Raw genomic sequence first — 24026 nt, 5'->3', positions numbered from 1 at the left:
ATTGTGGCCCTTCCCATATGATGCCCTGGAATTTCACTTAGGTTTCTGGTCCTTGTGTTATGTCCAGATTAATGTGGTGTCCAATCCTTATTTGCTGGTGCCTTTTTCTGGCTCCATTTGGATGATGTCATTAATAGAGAGGAAGGTTAGTTGTCCCTCTCTCTGGTAATGGCACTTTTTTCCAGGTTATGGACCTGATGACCTTTATGTCAGAGAGGGAATTTAAGGACTCCTCTGGAAGATCAGTAATGGTGTATTGCAGCCCAGTCCACATAAGGGTGAACTGAAAGCAGTATTGAAAAGGGCATTTGTGATATCAGTTGCTGCATACCAAATTCCCTCATCTTGGAAGACAGCCTCTGTGACAGTCATAATGTTGGGTACTACTGGCGTCAAGGCTGAACTGCAGCTTTAAACTAGCTGTAATTAATTGAGATTCCTGAAACCCAAAACCTTGTATGTGGGTCATTTGGGGGAATTTTGTTTTCCTGAAGCACAAAATGATAGCAGGTATTTCCACCCCCCCTCAGGAAGTTATATTTGAGAGGCAGAAGCACTAGAGGCTGATAGATGAGTTGGTAGACATATCCTTCTACATATCCCACTAAGTCCTAACTGAAAAAGTTCCTTTCAAGGAAAACAGAAGTTAACATAGACAATATATTTATACCAGTAGTGCACTCAGTAGTGGGCACAATGGCAGTAGAGGTCTGTCTGTGTTGGCCCATTGGTTCTACACATAGTCGAGTCTGGATAAGAGTCTGGTCTTGGCCTCATACTTTAAACCAGAAAGGATTATTATTTTCCCCTCTTTCTGTTGTCATAGATTGTGTAGATCATAAATACTTTTGTGCCAGTATCCAAAATCCCAAATATAATTCTTCTCCATGTTCACTTGAACTCTGACTTTGGTATAGGGCCTTCTTTCTCTGATAAGGATATGGAGCGCTTGGCCTGATATATAGTTTTGTTTATGTTTAAAAACTGAACATTAGGGCTTGAAGTGGGCAGGGTTTTCCATTCATCTGAAGATTTATTAGAACATGTATAGGAAATAAAACCTAATATTAATCATAGGACTATCACTGCAGACCCTAGGGAAATTCCTCTTGCACCCTCAGTGGCATATCACCTGTCTTGGGCTCCTTGGTAGAGAGCCCATCTATCTTCTCAATTGAGAAAATGTTGTTAAGTAGCTGTTCTATGGAACTTGGGACCAGGGAAAGAAGGGGCGGAAAGTTGAGGAGGAAGAAGATACTAAGTTAGGATGGATAAATACATCTTCAAGTTACCTAATAAGTTGGTTTTGGCAGAGGTACTTGAATAATGTCTCAGCTAAGGCCATTCACCTCTCATAAAGAGCCTTCTGAATGCAGGTGCCTAGGATAGGTATGCAGAATGTGTAAGAATATGGACAGCCCAGAGGGACATGAATCCTTGACAACAACTTCTTCCGGAGACTGCCCTGGCTATCAGGTGTGGAGAAGGCAACTTTCTCTTATGAGGCGTATGTGTGTGTGCGCGCATGTGTGTGTACATATATATATATATATATATATATATATATATATATATATATATATATATACATATGTATATATACATACATATATATAAAAATATAACATTTGTCTATCATCATCATCTATCCACACACACATATATAGTGAGGCATACACACATACACACATATTTAGAAATAATAAGTTCTTGAGTGCCTGAGTGGGTCAGTGGTTAAGCAACTGCCTTTGGCTCAGGTCAATTGCAGAATCCTGGGATCGAGAATCAGTCTTCTTGCTCAGCAGGGGAGTCTGCTTCTCTCCCCCACCCTGCTCATGGTCTCTCTTTCACTCATCTCTTTTTCAAGTAAGTAAAATCTTTTTTTAAAAAATAAATACGTTCTTTATAGACATGTTTCATTCCAGTCCATCTCCTTGGAGCCTGTTCTTGCCTTCCTCTGTTTTATATGCATGTGTCCTTTCTTTTGTAGTATGAAGTCTAATCTTGAATAACATCAACACACTTATTTGTTTAATCCTGTAATACTTCTAAATTTGTTTCAAAATTACTTAGCACATAATACTAGAAAAGCTAATGTACTAAAAAGAGTTTGTTTGTATCCTATTCTTTTTGCTAAGACTGAAGATATATGTCAACTACCACCAGTTTTCAAATGGTCCCAGAGTGCAAACCCATCTCTATTTAACTCTGACCATAGTATTTATCCTCAGGTCCCCTTTTTGTACAGGCATTTGGCTGAACCCCTTAAACTGCTTATTTTTGAAAATGCAGAAATGGTAAAACTAGGCAGATTCTCCAATTTTTCTCAAAATCCACTGGGAGATATAGAGAGAAGGGCCCTTGTGTTAGTGTTAAGTGTCATCACCATCTGACTCTAATGCTACTATCCTGGGATTCCTGTGGGCTTCCACTTGGCCAGGTGGTCATTAGTGGAGAGTCTGTAATCGACATCTTGAGACCTACTGTTGAGTAACTACACTCAGAAAAGCCCTTAACCAGATGATTCAGGAGTGGATAGCCAATTACCATTTTTAAGTCATTTTCACTGCTTGTCAATATAGCAGTAGCCAGTTTTTCATGTCTAGAAATTTATCAGTTAAGATCCAGATTGTGTGATGAGCCAATTGATCTGACCTATGAATAGGTTTAATTGAACTTGATACTAGCAAGTGTGCCATGAAAAAACCTAGAAATCTGAGTGTGTTTAACAATCTCATTGTGCACTCTTCTCACTTGTCACTGTTGAACCTAGGGACCATCAGGATGGATCATCTGCTAGGATAATCTAGCTAGGAAGATGGCTGTAGGTTTGGTCCAAACAAGCTTTTAAAGATAATTGTTTTAAAGATAATTTTTAAAGAGAAATTTTAGGTTAAAAGCACAGGTACAGATATTTTGCATATACCCACTGCCCTCACATATGCATAACCTCCCTAATTTTCTCTCTCATCTTCCTTCCTTCCTTCCTTCCTTCCTTCCTTCCTTCCTTCCTTCTCCTTCTTCTCCTTCCTCTTCTTTCCTTCCTTCTTCCTTCTTCAGAGGGAGCATGAGCACACACATAAGCATGGAAGGAGGGTCAGAGGGAGATGGAGAGAGAGAATCCTGAACAGGGTCCATGTTCAGCTCAGCGTAGAGCATGGCATGGGACTCAGTCCCACAGCCCTGAGATCATGTACTGAGCCACAGTCAAGAGTCAGACACTTAACTGACTGAACCACCCAGGTGCCCTTCACCTCCCAAGTTTTCAGCATCCCTTCTCAGCGATAAAAGTGGCATATTTTTTATAGTTGGTGTACATTGAAAAAAATCACAATCATCCAAAATCCATAGTTTCCATTAGGGTTCACCAAACAAGATTTTCAGTGCCAGAATACTCATCTTGAGTGGATTATGCCACTTAGAGACCAAATATTAGCTAGCTGAAGGAGAAAGTCTTGGGTTTTTATGCACTATTTTATTCCTTACCCTCTTTCTCCTCCCCCTGGAGCAAAATAATCACTGTCAGGGCACTCGGAATGAGAGGGTCTGTCATGATGCACTTAACAAAGTAACACTGTCTTTAAATTTGACAATACAGTGAAGGTGGACCACCCAAGTCTGTGAAGTCTTCCTTGGATGCTGGGCAAGGTAATCCAGAGGGCTCTACATTTTTTGTCCTTAAACATGAGTTTTGAAAACCCAATGTGTCATAGCTTGTTCATTATGTTTTACCTAGAGACCCTCAGCAAGATTTTATGACTAGCTGCTTTGTTTTCTGGTTTATCTTTCCAGTGTTCCATTTTGTAAAGGTAGCTATCTATTTTTCTTCTCATGCATCCTTATTTCTTTCCCCAAAGGCAACATATTAGATATTGTATCTTTCAAGTATTTCTTTTCCACTTAACATTATCTCTTAGAAATCTCTTCAAGTCAGTTTACTGAGATCTTCTTCATTCCTTTTACATTTCCATGAAAAACAGTTTGTACCACAGTGTATATCACAGTTAATATTACCATAATTTATGGCATTTATCAAAGTTTATTTAATCAATTTCCCATGCTTGTACATTTAGGTAGTGTTTAGTACTTTGCAATTAAAATATGAATGCAATTATATGAATAACATTGTCAATATGCATCTTGATCATTTGATCCATTTTAAGGTAGTTTTTCTCTTAAATTGTGGTATAAAAACATATGCTACACTTGATCTTAGCCAAAAGGCCGAGAAGCGATGTGGTATAAAAACATATGAATAAAACAACCATTTTAACAGTTTTTTAAATTATCGAAATGTAATTGAAATACATTATATTTTCTGAAAAACATATTGATTCAACAATTCTAGGGGCACTTTAGCTGGCTCAGTTGGTACAGCATGCAACTCTTGAGCACGGAGTGTACCTAAAAACAAAACAAAACGAAACAATTCTGTATCTTATTCAGTGATCACCACATTAGGTGTAGTCACTATTTGCCCACCATGAATTGTTATTCCAATATTATTAACCTTTTCCTATACTGTGCTTTTTATCTCCATGACTTATTCATTTCATAACTTAGAAGTTTTTTTTCCTTAATGTCCTTTTTATTTGTTTCAGCCATCCATCCCTCACCCCTTCTGGCAGCCATCAGTTTGCTCTCTATATTTAGGAGTCTCTTTTTTTTTTCCTTTTTTTTTTCATGTGTTTTGTTTCTTAAATTCCACATATAAATGAAATTCTATGTTATCTTTCTCTGTCAGACTTATTATTTCATCTTTAAAAAAATTTTTTTTTAACTTTTTATTTTTTATAAACATATATTTTTATCCCCAGGGGTACAGGTCTGTGAATCACCAGGTTTACACACTTCACAGCACTCACCAAAGCACATACCCTCCCCAATGTCCATAATCCCACCCCCTTCTCCCAAACCCCCACCCCCAGCAACCCTCAGTTTGTTTTGTGAGATTAAGAGTCACTTATGGTTTGTCTCCCTCCCAATCCCATCTTGTTTCATTTATTCTTCTCCTATCCACTTAAGCCTCCCTGTTGCATCACCACTTCCTCATATCAGGGAGATCATATGATAGTTGTCTTTCTCTGCTTGACTTATTTCGCTAAGCATGATACGCTCTAGTTCCAAATTCCAGTTACTTAACATTCAGTATAATATTAGTTTCAGGTATACAATAGTGATTCAATACTTCCATATGATACCAAGGACTCAACACAAGTAGGCTCTTTAATCCCCATCACCTATTTAACCCACTTCTCCTCCTATCTCGTTTCTGGTAACCATCAGTTTGTCCTCTGTAATTAAGAGCCTATTTCTTGGTTGGCCACTTTTTTTCCCCCCTCTGCTTGTTTGTTTTGTTTCTTAAATTCTACATATGAGTGACATCATGTGGTATTTGTCTTTTGCTGACTGACTTATTTCACTTAGCATAATACTGTCCAGCTGCATGCATCCCAATGTTTATAACAACATTATCAACAATAGCCAGATTATGGAAACAGCCCAACTGTCTATCAACTGATAAGTGGATATAGAAGAATATATATATATAGGAATACAATATGCCATCTGTCAGACTTAATTGATTTAGCCTAATACCCTCTAGCTTTATCCTGGTTGTTGCAAATGACAAGATCTTATTCTTTTTTTCTTGCTGAGTAATATTCCTTTGGGTTGTGTGTATATGTGGTATACACACCAAATCTTTATCCCATCACCAATCAGTAGATACTAAGGTTGCTTCTATACCTTCACTATTGTAAATGATGCTGCAGTAAATATAGGGGTACATAAATCTTTTTGTACTAGTGTTTTCATTTTCTTTGTGTAAGTACCCAGTAGTGCAATTACTGGATAGTATGATATTTCTATTTTTAATTTTTTGAAGAGCCTCCTGTTTTCTGCAGTAATTACCTCAATTTACATTCCTACCAGCAGAGCACAAGGGGTTCCTTTTCTCCACATCCTCACCAACACTTGTTATTTCTTGTCTCTCTGTTACTAGCTATTCTGACTAGTGTGAGATGATATATCTCATTGTGGTTTTGATGTGCATTTCCCTGATGATTACAGATGTTGAACATCCTTTCATGTATTTGCCACCTAGATGTTTTCTTTGAAGAATGTCTATTCAAGTCTTCTGCCCATTTAAAAATCCAGTGTATTTTCAGAGGGAGGGGTGCATGTTGAGTTGTATGAGTTCCTTACATATTTTGAACACCCAGATAAACAACATAGCCATTTACCTAAGGAACTAGAAAAACAAAGCCCAAAACTACTAGAGGAAAAAAAGAAATAAAAATTCTATAGTGGAAATAAATAGAGACACTCCCCCAAGCTGGATCCTTGAAGAGATAGACAAATTTATCCATGCTCATCAAGTAAAAAAAGAAAGTGGACTCAAGTAAAAATAGAAATGGAAGAGAAATAACAACCAACACCACAGAAATATAAAGAATAATTAGAATATTATGAAAAATTATATGCCAAAAAATTGGATAACCCAGAAGAAATGGATAAGTTCCTAGAAACATATAATCTCCCAAAAGTAAATCAGGAAGAGAGAAAATTTGAACAGACTGATTTCTAGTAGTAAAATTGAATTGGTAATCAAAGCCTCCCACTAAGCAAAAGTCCAGTGTTCACAGGTGAATTCTATCAAATATTTCAAGAAGAGTTAATACTTATTCTCAAAATATTCCCCAAAAAAGGAAGAGTAAGGAAAACTTCCATTTATTATATGAGGCTAACATTACTAACCTTTTCCATTTGTAAAGCATTTTACAGTTTACAGAATATTTTGCCATTCTCATTTCCATTTCCATTTCATTTCATTTGATCTTTCTCACAACTCTAACAGGAACAACAGATTAAGGAAGCTGACAAAGAAGTTGTATGGCTTGGCCAGAGTCACAAAGATGTACTTGGTGATCCTAGGATTAAAATTGCTTATTCCCAATCTAAGGCCTTTTGTACTTCACATGGATATCTTTCCAAAAACATTTACAAACCCATTATTCCAAGATAGTGCTAGGTTGTAAGCATGCTAGGAGGTACAAGATAGCCCCCCTTTATGGTGCAACATATAAATAGTAAACTGAGATTCCTCTAGTATCCTGGACTGAGCTCCAAAATGAGGTCATTCTTAGTAATAATCACCCTTGTTTGACTGGTTCCTGTTCCTGCCTAATAAGGTCTGACCACAGTCAAGCAAATCATACCACCATTGGTGGTAGCTGAAAACATTGAGTGGGGTCCTACATGAGCTCCCCAAAGAGTTTGATCAGCTACCCAGAATCATTCCTTTTTTTTTTTCTTAAGATTTTATTTTACAGAAAGAGACAGCAAAAGAGGGAACACAAGCAGGGGAGTGGGAGAGGGAGCAGCAGTCTTCCTGCTGATCAGGGAGCCTGACGCGGGGCTTGATTCCAGGACCCTGGGATCATGACCTGAGGCAAAGGCAGACACTTAATGACTGAGCCACCCAGGTGCCCCTCCTTTTTTTCATTTTTTAAAAATTAATGTATTATTATTATTGCTTTCAGAGGTACAGGGCTATGATTCATCAGTCTCATATAATACCCAGTGCTCATTATAGCACATGTCCTCTTTAATGTCCATCACCCAGTTACCTCATCCGTCCACCTGTCTCTCCTCCGGCAACCCTTGGTTTGTTTCCTATGACTGAGTCTCTTATGGGTTGTCTCCCTGTCTGATTTTATCTTGTTTTATTTTTTACTCTCTTCCCCTATGATCCTCTGTTTTGTAAATTACACATATCAGTGGATCATATGATAATTGTCTTTCTCTCATTGACTTATTTGGCCTAACATAATACCCTCTAGTTCTATTAATGTTATTGCAAACGGTAAGATTTCTTTCTTTCTTTTTTTTTTTTTTTTTCCTGGTGGCTGAGTTATGTATATATCACGTCTTCTTTATCCATTCATGTGTCAATGGACATCTGGGCTCTTTCCATGGTTTGGCTATTGTGGGCATTGCTTCTATAAACATTAGGGTGCAGTTCCCCTTCAGATTACTACCTTTGTATCTTTAGGGTAAATACACAGTAGTGCAATTGCTGGGTTGTAGGATAGCTCTAATTTCAACTTTTTGAGGAACCACCATGCCAAGTGCTGTGGAGTACTTTTTCATGTGTCTGTTGGCCATTTGTATATCTTTGCAGAAATGTCTGCTCATGTCTTTTGCCCATTTCTTAATTGGATTATTCATTCTTTGGGTGTTGAGTTTTCTAAGTTCTTTATAGATTTTGAATACTAGCCATTTATTTGTTATGTCATTTACAAATATCTTCTCCCATTCTGTGGATGCCTTTGCTGACTGTTTCTCTTGCTGTGCGAAAGCGTTTTATCTTGCTGAAGTCTCAAGAGTTCATTTTTTGTTTTGTTGCCCTTGCCTTTGGAGACATGTCTAGCAAGAATTTGCTGCAGCTGAATCCAACAAGGTTGCTACCTGTGTTCTCCTCTAGGATTTTGACGGATTACTCTCTCACAGTTAGGTCTTTCATCCATTTTGAGTCTATTTTTATGTATGTGTAAGGAATTGGTCCAGTTCTACTCTTCTGCATGTGGCTGTCCAATTTTCCTGGCACTGTATATTGAAGGGACTGTCTTTTTTCCATTGGATATTCTTTCCTGCTTTGTCAAAGATTGTTTGACCATAGAGCTGATGACCCATTTCTGGGTTTTCTACTCTGTTCCATTGATCTATGTGTTTGTTTTTGTGCCAGTACCATAATGTCTTGATGCTTACAGATTTGTAATAGAGCTTTAAGTCTAAAGTTGTGATGCCACAAGTTTTGGGTTTCTTTTTCAGCATTGCTTTGACTATATGAGGTCTTTACAGGCTCCATACAAATTTTATGACTATTTGTTCCAGCTCTGTGAAAAAAGGTGATGGTATTTTGATAGGGGTGGCTTGAATGTATAGATTGCTCGAGATAGCACAGACATTTTAACAATATTTGTTCTTCCAACCCATGAGTATGGAGCATTTTTCAATTTCTTTCTGTCACTTTCTGAGTACACTTTCTGATCCTATCTGATACCCTTTTCCTTTGCTTCTTTGGTTAGGTTTATTCATAGGAATCTTATGGTTTGGGGTGCAATTGTAAATGGGTTAGACTCCTTAATTTCTCTTCTGTCTCATTGTTAGTGTATAGAAATGTAACTAATTTCAGTGCATTGGTTTTATGTCCTGCAATTTTTTGAATTTCTGTTCTGCTATTTTGGTTTCTTTTTCATTGATTTCTGCCCTAATCATTATTATTTTTCTTCTCCTGCTAAGTTTAGGCTTTATTTGCTGTTCTTTTTCCAATTCCTTTAGGTAGGTGTAGCTAATGCTTGTGTATTTGAGAACCTTTAATGAACTTTTAATGTTGTGTATTTGAGAATCTTTCTTTGAGAACCTTTCTTGTTTCTTTCTTTTTTTTTTCCTTTCTTGATTCTTGAGAAAGAATTTTAATGCTATATACCTTCCTTTTATGACTGCCTTTGCAGTCATAAAAGATTATGAATAGTTATGTTTTCATTTTTACTTGTTTCCATGAAGTTTTTAATTCTTCTTTAATTTCCTGGTAGACCCATTCATTCTTTAGTAAGATGGTCTTTAGCCTCCATGTATTTGAGTTCTAGCCAAATTTTCTCTTGTGACTGAATTCTAGTTTCAAAGCATTGTGTTCTGAAAATATGTGAGGAATGATGCCAATTTGGTACCATTTGAGATCTAATTTGTGACCCACTATATGATCTATTCTGGAGAATGTTCCATGTGCACTCAAGAAGACTGTGTATTCTGTTGCTTTAGCATGGAATAGTCTGAATATATCTAAAGTCCATCTGGTCCAATGTGTCATTCAAAGCCCTTATTTCCTTGTTAATCTGCTGCTTAGATGATTTGTCCATTGCAGAGAGGGAGGTGTTAATGTCCTCTACTATTATTGTATTACTATTGATGTGTTTCTTTGATTTTGTTATTAATTGGTTTATATAATAGGCTGCTCCCACATTAAGGGCATAAATATTTACAATTATTTTATCTTTTTGTTTGGTAGAGACTTTAAGAATGATATAGTGTCTTACTACATCTCTAAACTATGGTCTTTGGTTTAAAACACAATTTATCTGATATAAGAATTGCCACCCCAGCTTTCTTTTGATGTCCATTAGCAAGGTAAATGCTTTTTCCACCCCCTCACTTTAAATACGGAGGTGTCTTAGGGTCTAAAATGAGTCTCCTGCAGATAGCATATTGATGGGACTTACTTTTTGATCCTATCTGATACCCTCTGTCTTTCGACTGAGGCATTTAGCCCCTTTGCATTCAGAGTAACTAGTGAAAGATGAATTTAGTACCATTTTATTACCTGTAAAGTGACTGCTTCTGTATATTATCTCTGTTCCTTTCTGGTCTATGTTGGCTTTGGGCTCTTTCTTTGCTTAGAGAATCCCTTTTAATATTTCTTGTAAGCCTGGTTTGGTGATCATTAATTCTTTTAGTTTGTTTGTCCTAGAAGTTTCTCATCACTCCTCTGTTTTCAGTGACAGTCTAGCTGGATAAAGTATTCTTGGCTGTATATTTTTCTCGTTTAGCACGCTGAATATGTATCATGCCAGTTCTTTCTTGCTGGCTGGGTCTCTGTGGATAAGCCTGCTGCTAATCCAATGTTTCTACCATTGTAAGTTATAGACCTCTTGTCCCAGCTAGTTTCAAGATTTTCTCTTTGTCTCTAAAATTTGCAAGTTTCAGTATTATATGTTGGGGTGTTGACCTATTTTTATTGATTTTGAGGGTGGTTCTCTGTGCTCCTGGAATTGGTTGCCTGTTCCCTTCCCCAGATTAGGGAAATTCTCTGCTATAATTTTCTCTAATATATCTTCTGCCTCTCTCTCTTTCTTCTTCTTCTGTGTATCTCAATTATTCTAATATTATTTTGTTATGTCTCTTGAATTCTCCCCTCATGATCCAGTAGTTGTTTATCTCTCTTTTTATCAGCTACTTTATTGTCCATCATTTTTTCTATATATCATTAATTCTCTCTTCTGCCTCATTTATCCTAGCAGTTAGAGTTTCCATTTTTTATTGTACTTCATTAATAGCCTTTTTAAATTTTGACCTGGTTAGATTTTAGTTCTTTTATTTCTCTGGAAGGGGATTTTCTAGGGTGTTCTATGCTTTTTTTAAGCTCAGCTAGTATCTTTATAATTATTCTGAAATTTAGTTCCAGCGTCTTACATATGTCCATACTAATTAGGTCTCTGACAGTCAGTATTTTTCCATGTTGTCATTCTGTTGAGAGAAGAATAGATGAGCAAGAGAACACAATACTAAAATGGCAACAGTGATGCCAGAGAAATACACACCAAGCAAATCAGAAGAGTTCTGAAACCAAAAACCGAAAAAAGAAAAAAAAAAAAAAAAGGAAAAAGAAAGGAGAATATAATCAGAATGGTGAGTGGAATAGAGAAATACAATGGATTCTGTGTGTATTTTGGTCTACTTTTTAGAAAACTAGATCCCAAAATTGTAAAGGAAGTAAAGCTTATATATGTACAAAAATAAAATTAAATACAATGAAAGGATAGAAGTAATTGTAAAAATGAAAATTAAAAGACAAAACAAAAACAAAAGAGAAAAAAACACACAACAACAACAACAAAAAAAGGAATGAAAAAAACAAAAGGAATGGATATAAACAGACAAGTGCACAGAATAGAGCACTACACTATCTTCTGGAAGTATTTTGATCATTTTGTTAGAAGAAACTACATCTCAAAATTGTAAAGAAAGAAAAAAATGCAAAAATAAAAATAAAATTAATACATTGAAAACATGAAAATTAAAAAAGGACTTTAACAAAACAAAAAACCACATTAAAAAAAGGAAGAATAACAAAACAAACTGAAGGTTGCTGGGGGGAGGGGGTTTGGGAGAAGGGGGTGGGATTATGGACATTGGGGAGGGTATGTGCTTTGGTGAGTGCTGTGAAGTGTGTAAACCTGGTGATTCACAGACCTGTACCCCTGGGGATAAAAATATATGTTTATAAAAAATAAAAAATTAAAAAAAAAAAAGGAAGAATAAAAAAAAAAGAACATGAGCAGACAGGTCAATGGAACAGAGACATACACTAGATTTTGGGTATATTTTTGTCTGATAAAAGAAACTTTATCTCAAAATTGTAAAGAAAGAATATAATACAAAATAGAATTAAATACAATGAAGGGATAGAAAGTAACTGTAAAAATGAAAATAAAATTTTTTAAAAAGACTTGATAAAATAATATTGGTAGGAAAAAGAAAAAAAGTTTAAAGAAGTTACAGTTGAAAGAAAAAAAATCATGGGGGAAAATCCATGAATTCTCTGTGCTGTATTCCCCTAGCACTGGAATTTTACAGTTCTCATTGATTAGTAAACTTGGTCTTGGCTGTATGTTTTTGCTAATCTGGGAGAGGGGACTGTTGCTTTAATTCTCAAGTATTTTTGCCCCAAGGGGAATTGTACTGCCTTTGTCAGAGGGCCAGGCTAAATAATCTGCTCCAGTTTGCTCTATGTGTTTTTGTTCCCTGAAGGCTTTCTGTACAGCTTTAGAGGAAGAGAATGAAAATGGTGGTCTCCCAATCTCTGGCCCTGGAGCCAAGTGCATAGGGCCCCAACCCTCAGTGCACACTCTGAGAAAAGCAATCAATCACCCCTTTCTCCTTGGTCTCTGTCTGTACTCTGTGCTTACCCAGCCTGTGACCAAGCATTTCTATCTCAGGCACACAACCCCATTTCACATCACCAAACCCTGCAGATGCCTGAGATGCACTCCTGCACTGCTTCTCCTGGGGAGGAAGGGAATTCTCCCAGATTCTGCCTTTCCCCTGCTTGGAAAGCAGTTGCCTGACTTGCTGCAGGTCACGGTTTATGAAAAACCCAAGCTCAGAGGGCATTTGTGGACTTATTGTTTGCATCCACCTTCCCTGCTTCAATGCCTGGGAGTTCTGCCACACTCATGCACCCCTGATCTTCCTGTGACCCCGAGGATCCTGAGACCACACTGTCTCAGCAAGGGTTCCACACCTGCTTAGCCACCTGAGTGATGTCCCTCACCAGAGTAGACTTCTGAAAGTTCTGATTTTACAATCCACTGCTATATCACTTTCCAGTAGCTGGCTTATGGAGGCACCCTCTCCCACAGGTTGTCTTCCCATATTCCTCAGATTCACTTCTAGCACCTCCTTCATTACAGAAAGTGGTCACTTTTCTGTTTGTAGGGTTGCAGCTATTCTTTTCTTAGGTCTCTGGTTGGGTTCACAAGTGTTCAGAATGATTTGATAGCTATTAAGCTGAATTCTTGGGACCAGATGACATTAAGGTCTCCTACTCCTCTGATACCTTGGACTCCTTCCCATCTAATAATTTTTAAGTGTGCAGTCCAATAGTGTTAAGTTTATTCACATCATTGTGAAACTTATCTTCAGAACTTTTCATCTTACATAACTAGTATTCTATACTCATTAAATATCGGCTGCTCATTTTCTTCTCCCTTCAGCCCCTAGCAACCACCATCATACTTTATATTTAACCCTTGAACAACATAGGATTTGGGGGGAACTGAACCTAAATATAGTCACAGACCTATGTATAACTTTTGACTTTTCAAAAGATTAATTACACACAGCCTGCTGTGGACCAGCAGGTGAACCAATAAATAAATAAATAAATAAACAAACAAACAGCCAATTAACTCATACTTTGTAGGTTATATGTATTATATACCATATTTTTAAAATAATCTATAGAAAAGAATGTTATTAAGAAAATCACAAAGAAGATAAAATATATTTACAATTCTGTGTATGTATAATATATATGTATTTAAAAACTTTTATTTAAATTATAGTTAACATATAGTGTAATATCATTTTCAGTAATAGAATTTAATGACTCATCACTTACATATATAGCACTTAGTGCTCAACACAAATGCCTTTCTTAATTCCTGGCATCCATTTAGCCCATCACCCACCCACATGCCTCCATCAGTCCTCAGTTTGTACTCTAAGGGTCTCTTATGGTTTTATTTCCCTCTCTCTGTTTTTTTTTCCCCTCTTCCCATAATTTCATATGTTTTGTTTTTTTCTTAAACTCCATGTATAAGTGAAATCATATGGTAGTTGTCTTTCTCTGCCTGACTTATTTCACTTACCATAACACAGACTAGCTCCATCCATGTGATAACAAATGGCAAGATTTCATTATTTTTGATGACAGTAATATTCCATAGGATATATACATCACATCTTTATCCATTTATCAGTTGATGGACATTTGGGCTCTTTCTATATTTTCACTATTGTTGATAATGCTTCTATACATGTGATCCTTTAGATCTGTATTTTTGTATCCTTTCAGTAAATATCTAGTAGTGCAACTACTACATCACAGGGTAGTTGTAGTTTAACTTTTTGAGGAAACTCCATACTGTTTTCCAGAGTGGCTGCACCAGTTTGCATCCCCACCAGCAGTGTAAGACAGTTTCCCTTTCTCTGTATCCTTGCCAACACCTGTTGTTTCCTGACTTGTTAAATTTAGCCATTCTGACTGGTGTGAGGGGCTATCTCATTGTAGTTTTGATTTATATTTCCCTGATGACAAATGATGTTGAGCATCTTTTCATGTGTCTCTTAGCCATCAGGGTGTCTTTTTTGGAGAAATGTCTGTTCATGTCGACTTCTACCCATTTCTTAACTAGATTATTTGTTTTGTGGGTGTTGGGTTTGATAAGCTCTTTATAGATTTTGGGTACTAGCCCTTTATCTGATATGTCATTTGTGAATATCTTCTCCCATCCTGTAGACTCACTTTTAGTTTTGTTGATTGGTTCCTTCACCATGCAGAAGCTTTTTATCTTGATGAATTGACAGTTGTTCATTTTTCCTTTGTTTCCCTTGTTTCCAGAACTGTGTCTAGTAAGAAGTTTCTGTGACCAAAGTCAAAGAGCTTGCTGCCTTAATTCTCCTCTAGGATTTTAATGGTTTCCTGTTTCACATTTAGGTCCTTCATCCATTTTGAATTTATTTTTGTACATGGTGTAGGAAAGTGGTACAGTTTTATTCTTTTGCATGTGGCTGTCCAGTTTTCCCAACACCATTTGTGGAAGGGAACTTTTTACATTGGATATTCTTTCCTGCTTTGTCAAAGATTAGTTGACTATGGTTGAGGGCCCATTTCAGGTTTTCTATTCTGTTCCATTGATCTGTGTGTCTGTTTCTGTGCCAGTACCACAGTCTTGGTGACTACAGCTTTGTAATATAGCTTGAAATCTGGAATTGTGATGTCCCACTTTGCTTCTTTTTCAACATTGCTTTGGCTATTCAGGGGTCCTTTGTGGTTCCATACAAATTTAGGACTGTTTTAGGTCTCTAAAAACAATGCTGGTGGTATTTTGATAGGGATTGCACTGAATGTGTAGATTGCTTTGGGTAGTTTAAATATTTTAACAATGTTTGTTCTGAGCACAGAATGCTTTCTTAGTTCCTATGTCCTCTTCAACTTCTTCCATAACTGTTTTATAGTTTCCAGAGTATAGATCTCTCTCCTCTTTGGTTAAGTTTATTCCTATGTATGTTATGGGTTTTGGTGCAATTGTAAATGAGATCATTTCCTTGATTTCTCTTTATGTTTATTCATTATTGGTATATGGAAATGCATCAGATATATGTATATTGATATGTATCCTGCCACTTTATTGAATTCATGTATGAGTTCTAGCAATGATTGGGTGGTGTCTTTAGGTTCTCTACATAGAGTATCACACTATCTGCAAAGAGTGAAAGTTTGAATATTTCCTTGCTGATTTGGATGCCTTTTATTTCTTTTTTTTTTTTTTCCTTTTATTTCTTTTTGTTGTCTGATTGCTGAGGCTAGGACTTCTACTAATGTGTTGAGTACAATGGTGATAGTGTACAGCCCTGTTGTGTTCCCCGTTGAATGTGATATTCACTGTGGGTTTTTCACAGATGGGTTTTATGATAGATGGGTATGTACCTTCCATCTCTACACTGTGAAGAGTTTTGATCAAGAGAGGATACTGTACTTTGTCAAATGCTTTTTCAGTTTCTATTGAGAGTATCATAGTTTCTTGTTCTTTCTTTTATTACTGTATAGTATCACATGGATTGATTTGCAGATGTTGAACCAACCTTGTAACCCGGGAATAAATCCCACTTGGTTGTGGTGAATAATCCTTTTAATGTACTGTTGGATCCTATTGGCTGGTATTTTGGTGAGAATTTCTGCATCCATGTTCATCAAGGATATTGGTCTGTAATTCTTCTTTTTGATGGGGTCTTCATCTGGTTTGGGGATCAAGGTCATGCTGGCCTCATAAAATGAGTTTGAAGTTCTTCCATTTCTATTTTTGGAACAGTTTCAGGAGAATAGGTATCTATTCTTCTTTAAATATTTGGTAGAATTCCCCTGGGAAGCCATCTGGCTGTGGGCTCTTGTTTGTTGGGAGAGTTTTAATGAGTGCTTCAATTTCCTTACTGGTTATGGGTGTGTTCAGGTTTCTGTTTCTTCCTGGTTCAGTTTTGGTAGTTTATACTTCCCTAAGAATGCATCCATTTCTTCCAGATTGTCAAATTTGCTGATGTATAGTTGCTCATAATATGTTTTTCTACTCGTTTGTATTTTTTTGGTGTTGGTTGTGATCTCCTCTTTCATTCATGATTTTATTACTTTGGGCCTTTCTTTTTTATTTTTAATAAGAGTGGCTAGGGGTTTGTCAGTCTTATTAATTCTTTCAAAGAACCAGCTTGTAGTTTTGTTGATCTGTTCTACTGTTCTTTTGGTTTCTATTTCATTGATTTCTGCTCTGATCTTTATTATTTCTCTTCTTCTGCTGGGTTTAGTATTTCTTTGCTGTTCTTTCTCCAGCTCCTTTGGGTATAGGGTTAGGTTGTATACTTGAGACCTTTGTTGTTTCTTGAGAAAGGCTTGTATTGCTATATACTTTCCTCTCAGGACCCCCTTTGCTGAGACCAAAAGATTTTGAACAGTGTGTTTTCATTTTCATTTGTGTCCATGAATTTTTTAAATCCTTTTTTAATTTCCTGGTTGATCCACTTATTCTTTAGTAGTAGGATGGTCTTTAGCCTCCATGGTGTATTTGAGTTCTTTCAAACTTTTCCTTGTGGTTGTGTTCTAGTTTCAAAGCACTGTGCCCCTCTCTTCTACCCCCCTCTCTCTTTCTTCTTCTTCTGGGATCCCAATTATGGTAATATTGTTTCATCTTATGGTATCACTTATCTCTTGAATTCTCCCCTCTTGGTCCAGTAGTTGTTTGTCTCTCTTTTGCTCAGCTTCCTCAGTCTCTGTCATTTGCTCTTTTATATCACCAGTTCTCTCTTCTGCCTCATTTATGCTAGCAGTATGAGTGTCAATTTTTTATTGCACCTCATTAAGAGCCTTTTTTATTTCAACTTGGTTAGATTTTAGTTCTTTTATTTCTCCAGAAGGGGATTTTATTTCTCCAGAAAGGGATTCTCTGATATCTTCCATGCTTGTTTCAAGTCCAGCTAGCACCTTGATGATCATCATTCTGAACTCTAGTTTTGACATCTTACTAATGTTCCTATCAATTAGGTCCCTAGCCATTAGTACTGCTTTTTGTTTTTCTTCTTCTTCTTCTTTTTTTTTTTTTTTGAGGTGTTTTCTTTCCCACCTTGTCATTTTATCCAGATGAGAATACATGAATGAGAGAACAAAATACTAAAAAGGTTGAAATGACTCAGAAAAAATATGCTAACCAAAAGAGAAAAGAACTGAAACCAGGGGGAGATAAAAGGGGGGAAAAAGAAAAAAAATATATCTCTGTATATTAGACTGGCAAATAGAACAGAGCTGCACATTTGATTTTGGTGTATTTTGGTCTGTTAGAGAAAATTATGTCCCAAAATTTTAAAGAAAGAAAAACTTATATATATACAATAATAAAGATAAATACTATGAAGGGATAAAGTATAGCTGTAAAGATGAAAATAAAAAATTCTAAAAAAGGAATTGATGAGATAAGGTGGTTGAAATATTCATTTTTACTTCTCTTGTGCTTCCTACATTATACTATCAATTTTGGTCTCTTCTTTCCATTTGAGAAGTCTTCCTATATATTCAGCATGTCAAATATGTTATGCCACTTTCTTCTGTCTTGCCAAGTTTTTGTTGAAAAATCTTCTGCTGGCTTTATTTCTTGTAACTTACTTCTTTTGACTTGGTGCTTTTAAGATTTTTTTCTTTATCATTATGCTTTGCAAATTTAATTACTCTGTACCTTGGCAAAGGCCTGCTTTTGTTGATTTTGACAGGAGTTCTCTGTGCCTTCTGGGTCTGGGTGTCCATTTCTTTCCCCAGATTTGGGAAATTTTCAGCTATTATTTCCGTAAATAAATTTTCTTCCCCCTTTTCCTTCCCTCTTCTTCTGGAACTCCTAAATGTTATTAAGTTTGATCAAGACACTGAGTTTTCTAAGTCTGTTTTCATGTTGCATAATTCTTTTTCTTTTGTTCAGCTTCATTGCTTACCATTACTTTGTTTCTAGGTCATTAAGTCATTCCTCTAGTTCTTCCAGCCTGCTGTCCATTGGAATAAGCAAGTTCCTAATATCATTTATTGCACTTTTCCTCTCATTCTATTTTAACTCCTTTATCTCTTTGGTATGGGTCTCACTGATGTCTTCCATTCTTTTCTCATGCTCAGTGAGTATCCTTATCATTTCTTTAGATTTTATTAATTTTTAAAGTAATCTCCTCTCACAACATAGGACTCAAAATTTCAACCGTGAGATCAAGATTTGCATTTTCTGACTTGCTTTTCTGACTGAGCCAACCAGGTACATCCCTTTATGATCATAGCTTTATTTTTTAAAAGATTATATTTATTTATTGGAGACACACACACACACACACACACACACACACAATATGTGTTGAGGGAGAGACAGATGGAGAATGAGAAATAGATTTCCAGCTGAGCTTGGAGCCCAGTATGGACTCAATCCCAGGACTCTGAAAACATGAACTAAACTGAAGTCAGATGCTTAACTGACTGATCCACCTAGGCACTCAATGATCATTGCTTTAAATTCTCCATTATGTATGTTGCTTTTATCTGTTTCTCCTGCATCTCTGGCTGTGACCTTCTCTTGTTTTTTCATTTGGGATAAATTCCTGTCTTCTCATTTTATCTAAGTCTCTGCCTTATTTTTTGTGTTAGAAAAGTGAGTTGTGTCCTGCTCCTGAAAGTAATGGCCTTATGAAGAAGAGATCATGTAGTGCCTAGAGCCTGGCACTTAGAGCATGTGTTACATGTATGTTGATGTTATGCTTATCCTTCAGGCCAGTCATCTGGAGAGGCCCTCCTTGCCTGCTGGGCAGTGTTTTAGTCCCTAGCCTCAAGGCTGTGACTTCTAACTAGGAATGCTCTGGTCTGCTTATGAAATGAGACCTGTCACCACCTCCACTGGAACTAAGGCCTTGTGAAGCTCTCTAGTTGGGATACCTACTGTAAGCTGGGGTTTATTTTGTTTTGTAGGGGAGGGGCTCACCATGCTGGGACTAAGTTAAGCTTGCCTGAGAGGGGCAGTTACACTGGAGCAAGGCAGAGTGGGGCTTATTGTAGTTAGGTTAAGTAGCCTGTGTCTGCACTTGTTGCTTCCTGCAAGTATCTTTGTGTTTTTGCAGAAGGGTGAGGGAAGAAATGGCACAAGTTAGCTCCTTTGTTTCCACAGAATGTTGCTTCTTGGGGACAAGCTCTGAAAGAGCAAATAATCTCCCTACTATGTATCATATCAGTGTTTCCATGTTTTATGCCTTTGAGCTTTTTGCCTGCCTTCTCTCCTAAGGGTGGTACTGTGTTCTGTAGGTTCTATCCCAGCCAAGCCCACTGACCTTTAACACTCCAGACTTTGAGCCTCCCTGGTTGCAAGAACTTGTGAAATTCAGCCCTTCTTGTTTTCCAAGTCAATCCATGTGGGAAAAGTTTCTTCTTGTTTGTTCCCCTGTGTATTTCTCTCTCTTTCACACTTCTCTGCAATTGTGGCACCCTACCCTCAGCATAAGCTGCCAGCGATCATTTCTCCCTTAAACCACATCTCTGCGCTTTCCACTTTCTTTGATGTAGCTCTTCTCTGTCTTTAGTTGTGGAGCTTGTTCTGTCAGTCTTTAGGCTAATTTCTGTGGTATTTAAGATGATTCAATAGTTATCTAGTTGTATTTATGAGATGAGATAAGCCTAGGGTCCTCCTACTCTGCTGCCATTTTCCTATCTCTAGTCTATTAGTCTTACATGTCTTGATGCCACTAGCAAACTATTTTTGATTTGTAATATGTTTTAAAATTATTAAATGTTTTATGTTATATGTTTTAAAATTATTATATGCATTATTAAATGTTATATATCTAACTTAGTTATTATTTTAAAAGATCATTTGGCTATGTGGGACTTCTTGAGATTTTGTATGAATTTTAGGATGAATTTTTAAATTTCTATTTCTACAAAAAATGCATGTGGATTTTTATAGTGATTACACTGAATCTGTAGATTTCCTTGGGAAGTACTGACGTTTTAATAATATTAATTTTTCTAATACATGAACATAAGATGTATTCCCCTTTATTTGTGTCTTCTTTAATTTTTTTCAGTGATGTTTTATAGTTTGCAATTTACGTGTCTTTTGACTCCTTGGTTAAATTTATTTGTTTTTATTATTGTTGATGGACTTGGTTTTTTTGGTAATTTGTTTCCTTTTAATATTTTACATCAATAGTTTATAGAAATGTACTTGATTTTCATACATTGATTTTGTATTCCGAAATTTTGCTGAATTCAGTTATTAATTCTAACAAATTTTATGTGATTCTTTAGGGTTTTGTATGTATAAGATCATGTTATCTGTGAACAGAGAAAATTTTACTTCCTTTATAAAATTTCATTTTGTTTATTTACTTACTTCTTACCCATGTGCTGTGGTTAGAACTTCCCATATTATGTTGAATAGAAATAGGGAGAGTGTGTATCTTTGCCTTGTTTCTGATCTCAGAGGAAAAATTTTTGGTCTTTCATCATTAGTTAGGAGGTTAGCTGTGTGCTTTGCATATATGGTCTTTATTATATTGGTATATTCCCTTTAAGTGATAGTTTAGATTTTTTTTCTAATCATGAAAAGATGTTGAATTTCCTCAAATGCTTTTCCTGAATCAGTCAAGATGGTCATTTTTAAAAATGTTGTTAAGGTGATATATCATATTAATTGATTTTCGTACATTGACTCATCCTTGCATTCCAAAAACAAATCCCACTTGGCTCTTGTGTTTAATCCTTCCAAAAAGTTCTTGAATTCTGTTTGTTAATATATTGTGGAGGAATTTCTTCTCTATCAGGGATAGTGCCCTGTGGTTTTCTTTTCATGTATTACATTTATCTGATTTTCATGTCAGGGAATTCTGGCCTAATAACTTTGGAAGTATTGTCTTTCATTCAATTATTTGGATGAATTTGAAAAGCATTGTTCTTTTAATATTTGGTAGAATTCTCTAGTGCAGCTAACTGGTCCTGGTCTTTTATTTGTTGGGAGGTTTTTGATTGCAGGTTTAAACTCTTTACTAGTTATTGTTCTTTCAGATTTTCTGTTTATTCATGATTCAATTGGTACGTGTGTGTTTCTAAGAATTTACCCAGGTCTTCTACGTAATCCAGTTAGTTGGCATGGAATCATTTGTAATATTCTCTTATGAGCCTTTTTATTCCTGTGGCATTGATTTTTTTTTCAATTTTTTTTTTTTTTTTTTTGGTCTTTTCAAACAACCAGTTCCTGGTTTCATTGATTTTCTTTATTGGTTTTCCATTTTCTATTCCATTATATCTGCTCTAATATTTCTTATTTCCTTTATTCTGCTACCTTTGGATAAGTTTTTTCTTCTTTTTCTATGTCATTGAAGTGTGAAGCTATATTTTTTTGGGGGGTCTTTCTTTTTAATGTAAATGTTTACAGCTATAAATTTGCCTTTTGAAATGACTTTCACTACATTGCATACATTTTGGATGTGTTTTCATTTTCATTTATCTCAAGGTATTTTCTAATTTTCCTTACAATATCTGCTATGACCCTGTTTTTTGAGAATTTATTTTAAATTTCCATTATATTTGTGGATTTCTCAGTGTTTCTGCCATTGTTAACTTTTAACTTTTCATTGTGATCAGAAAAGTTGGTTTGTATGATTTCAGTCTTTCAGATTTTTTTAAGACTTTACCTTGTGGCCAACATGTGGTCTGTCCTGGTGAACATTCCTTGTTCCATGTGCCCTTGCGAAAATTGTGTACTTTGCTGTTATTTTTATATGTTTTTTATATGTTTTCTGCATATATGTATAATGTCCAACTGGTCTATAGTGTTGTTCATGTACTCTGATTTCCTTGTTGAAAGTGGGATATTAAAGTCTACTACAATTTTTGTTTTATTATCTAACTGTTTTTTATGCAGTTGGCTAGTATTTGCTTCATATATTTAGAAGTTTCATGTTTGGTGCATATATATATATATATATATATATATATATATATATCTTGGCAAACTGTATTTTTATTTTTTAAAAATTTTTATTTATTTTCAACGTAACAGTATTCATTATTTTTGCACCACACCCAGTGCTCCATGCAATCTGTGCCCTCTATAATACCCACCACCTGGTACCCCAACCTCCCACAGCTATTTGTTATGCTCCACAAATAAGTGAAGCCTATGATAATTGACTCTCTCTGCTTGACTTATTTCACTCAGCATAATCTCTTCCAGTCCCATCCATGTTGCTACAAAAGTTGGGTATTCATTCTTTCTGATGGAGGCATAATACTCCATAGTGTATATGGACCACATCTTCCTTATCCATTCGTCCGTTGAAGGGAGTCTTGGTTCTTTCCACAGTTTGGCAACCGTGGCCATTGCTGCTATAAACATTGGGGTACAGATGGCCCTCTTTTCATGACATCTGTATCTTTGGGGTAGATACCCAGTAGTGCAATTGCAAGGTCATAGGAAAGCTCTAGAATAAACACTGTTAAAATGTCTATACTGCCTAGAGCAATCTATACTTTTAATGCCATTACGATCCAAATTCCACCGGTATTCTTCAAAGAGCTAGAGCAAATAATCCTAAAATTTGTATGGAATCAGAAGAGACCCCAAATCGCTAAGGAAATATTGAAAAACAAAAATAAAACTGGGGGTATCACGTTACCTGATTTCAAGCTTTACTACAAAGCTGTGATCACCAAGACAGCATGATACTGGCATAAAAACAGACACATAGATCAGTGGAACAGAGTAGAGAGCCCAGATATGAACCATCAACTCCATGGTCAAATAATCTTTGACAAAACAGGAAAAAATACACAGTGGAAAAAAGACAGTCTCTTCAATAAATGGTGCTGGGAAAACTGGGCAGCTATATGAAGAAGAATGAAACTCGACCATTCTCTTACACCATACACAACGGTAAACTCAAAGTGGATAAAAGACCTCAATGTGAGACAGGAATCCATCAGAATCCTAGAGGAGAACATCGGCAGTAATCTCTTCAATATCAGCCACAGCAACTTCTTTCAAGATATGTCTCCAAAGGCAAAGGAAACAAAAGCGAAAATAAACTTTTGGGACTTCATCAAAATCAAAAGCTTCTGCACAGGAAAGGGCACAGTCAAGAAAACAAAGAGACAACCCACGGAATGGGAGAAGATATTTGCAAATGACAGTACAGACAAAAGGTTGATATCCAGGATCTATAATGAACTCAGACTCAACACACACAAAACAGACAATCATATAAAAAAATGGGCAGAAGGGGGCACCTGTGTGGCTCAGTGGGTTAAAGCCTCTGCCTTTGGCTCAGATCATGATCTCAGGATCCTGGGATCAAGCCCCACATCAGGCTCTCTGCTCAGCAGGGATCCTGCCAAAAAAAAAAAA

General features: G+C 36.3%; 1 protein-coding gene across 1 annotated transcript in view; it reads left to right on the top strand.

The window, feature by feature from the left end:
* The window catches only part of CCDC7 (coiled-coil domain containing 7), a 431686-nt gene that overhangs the window by 203203 nt on the left and 204457 nt on the right, over window positions 1–24026 (top strand). The window lies entirely within an intron of this gene.

Source organism: Mustela nivalis (genome assembly GCF_964662115.1).
Source record: "Mustela nivalis genome assembly, chromosome: 7".
NCBI classification, from domain to species: Eukaryota; Metazoa; Chordata; class Mammalia; order Carnivora; family Mustelidae; genus Mustela; species Mustela nivalis.
Note: the sequence above shows the minus strand (reverse complement) of the source record. Positions and strands in the feature narration are given on the sequence as shown.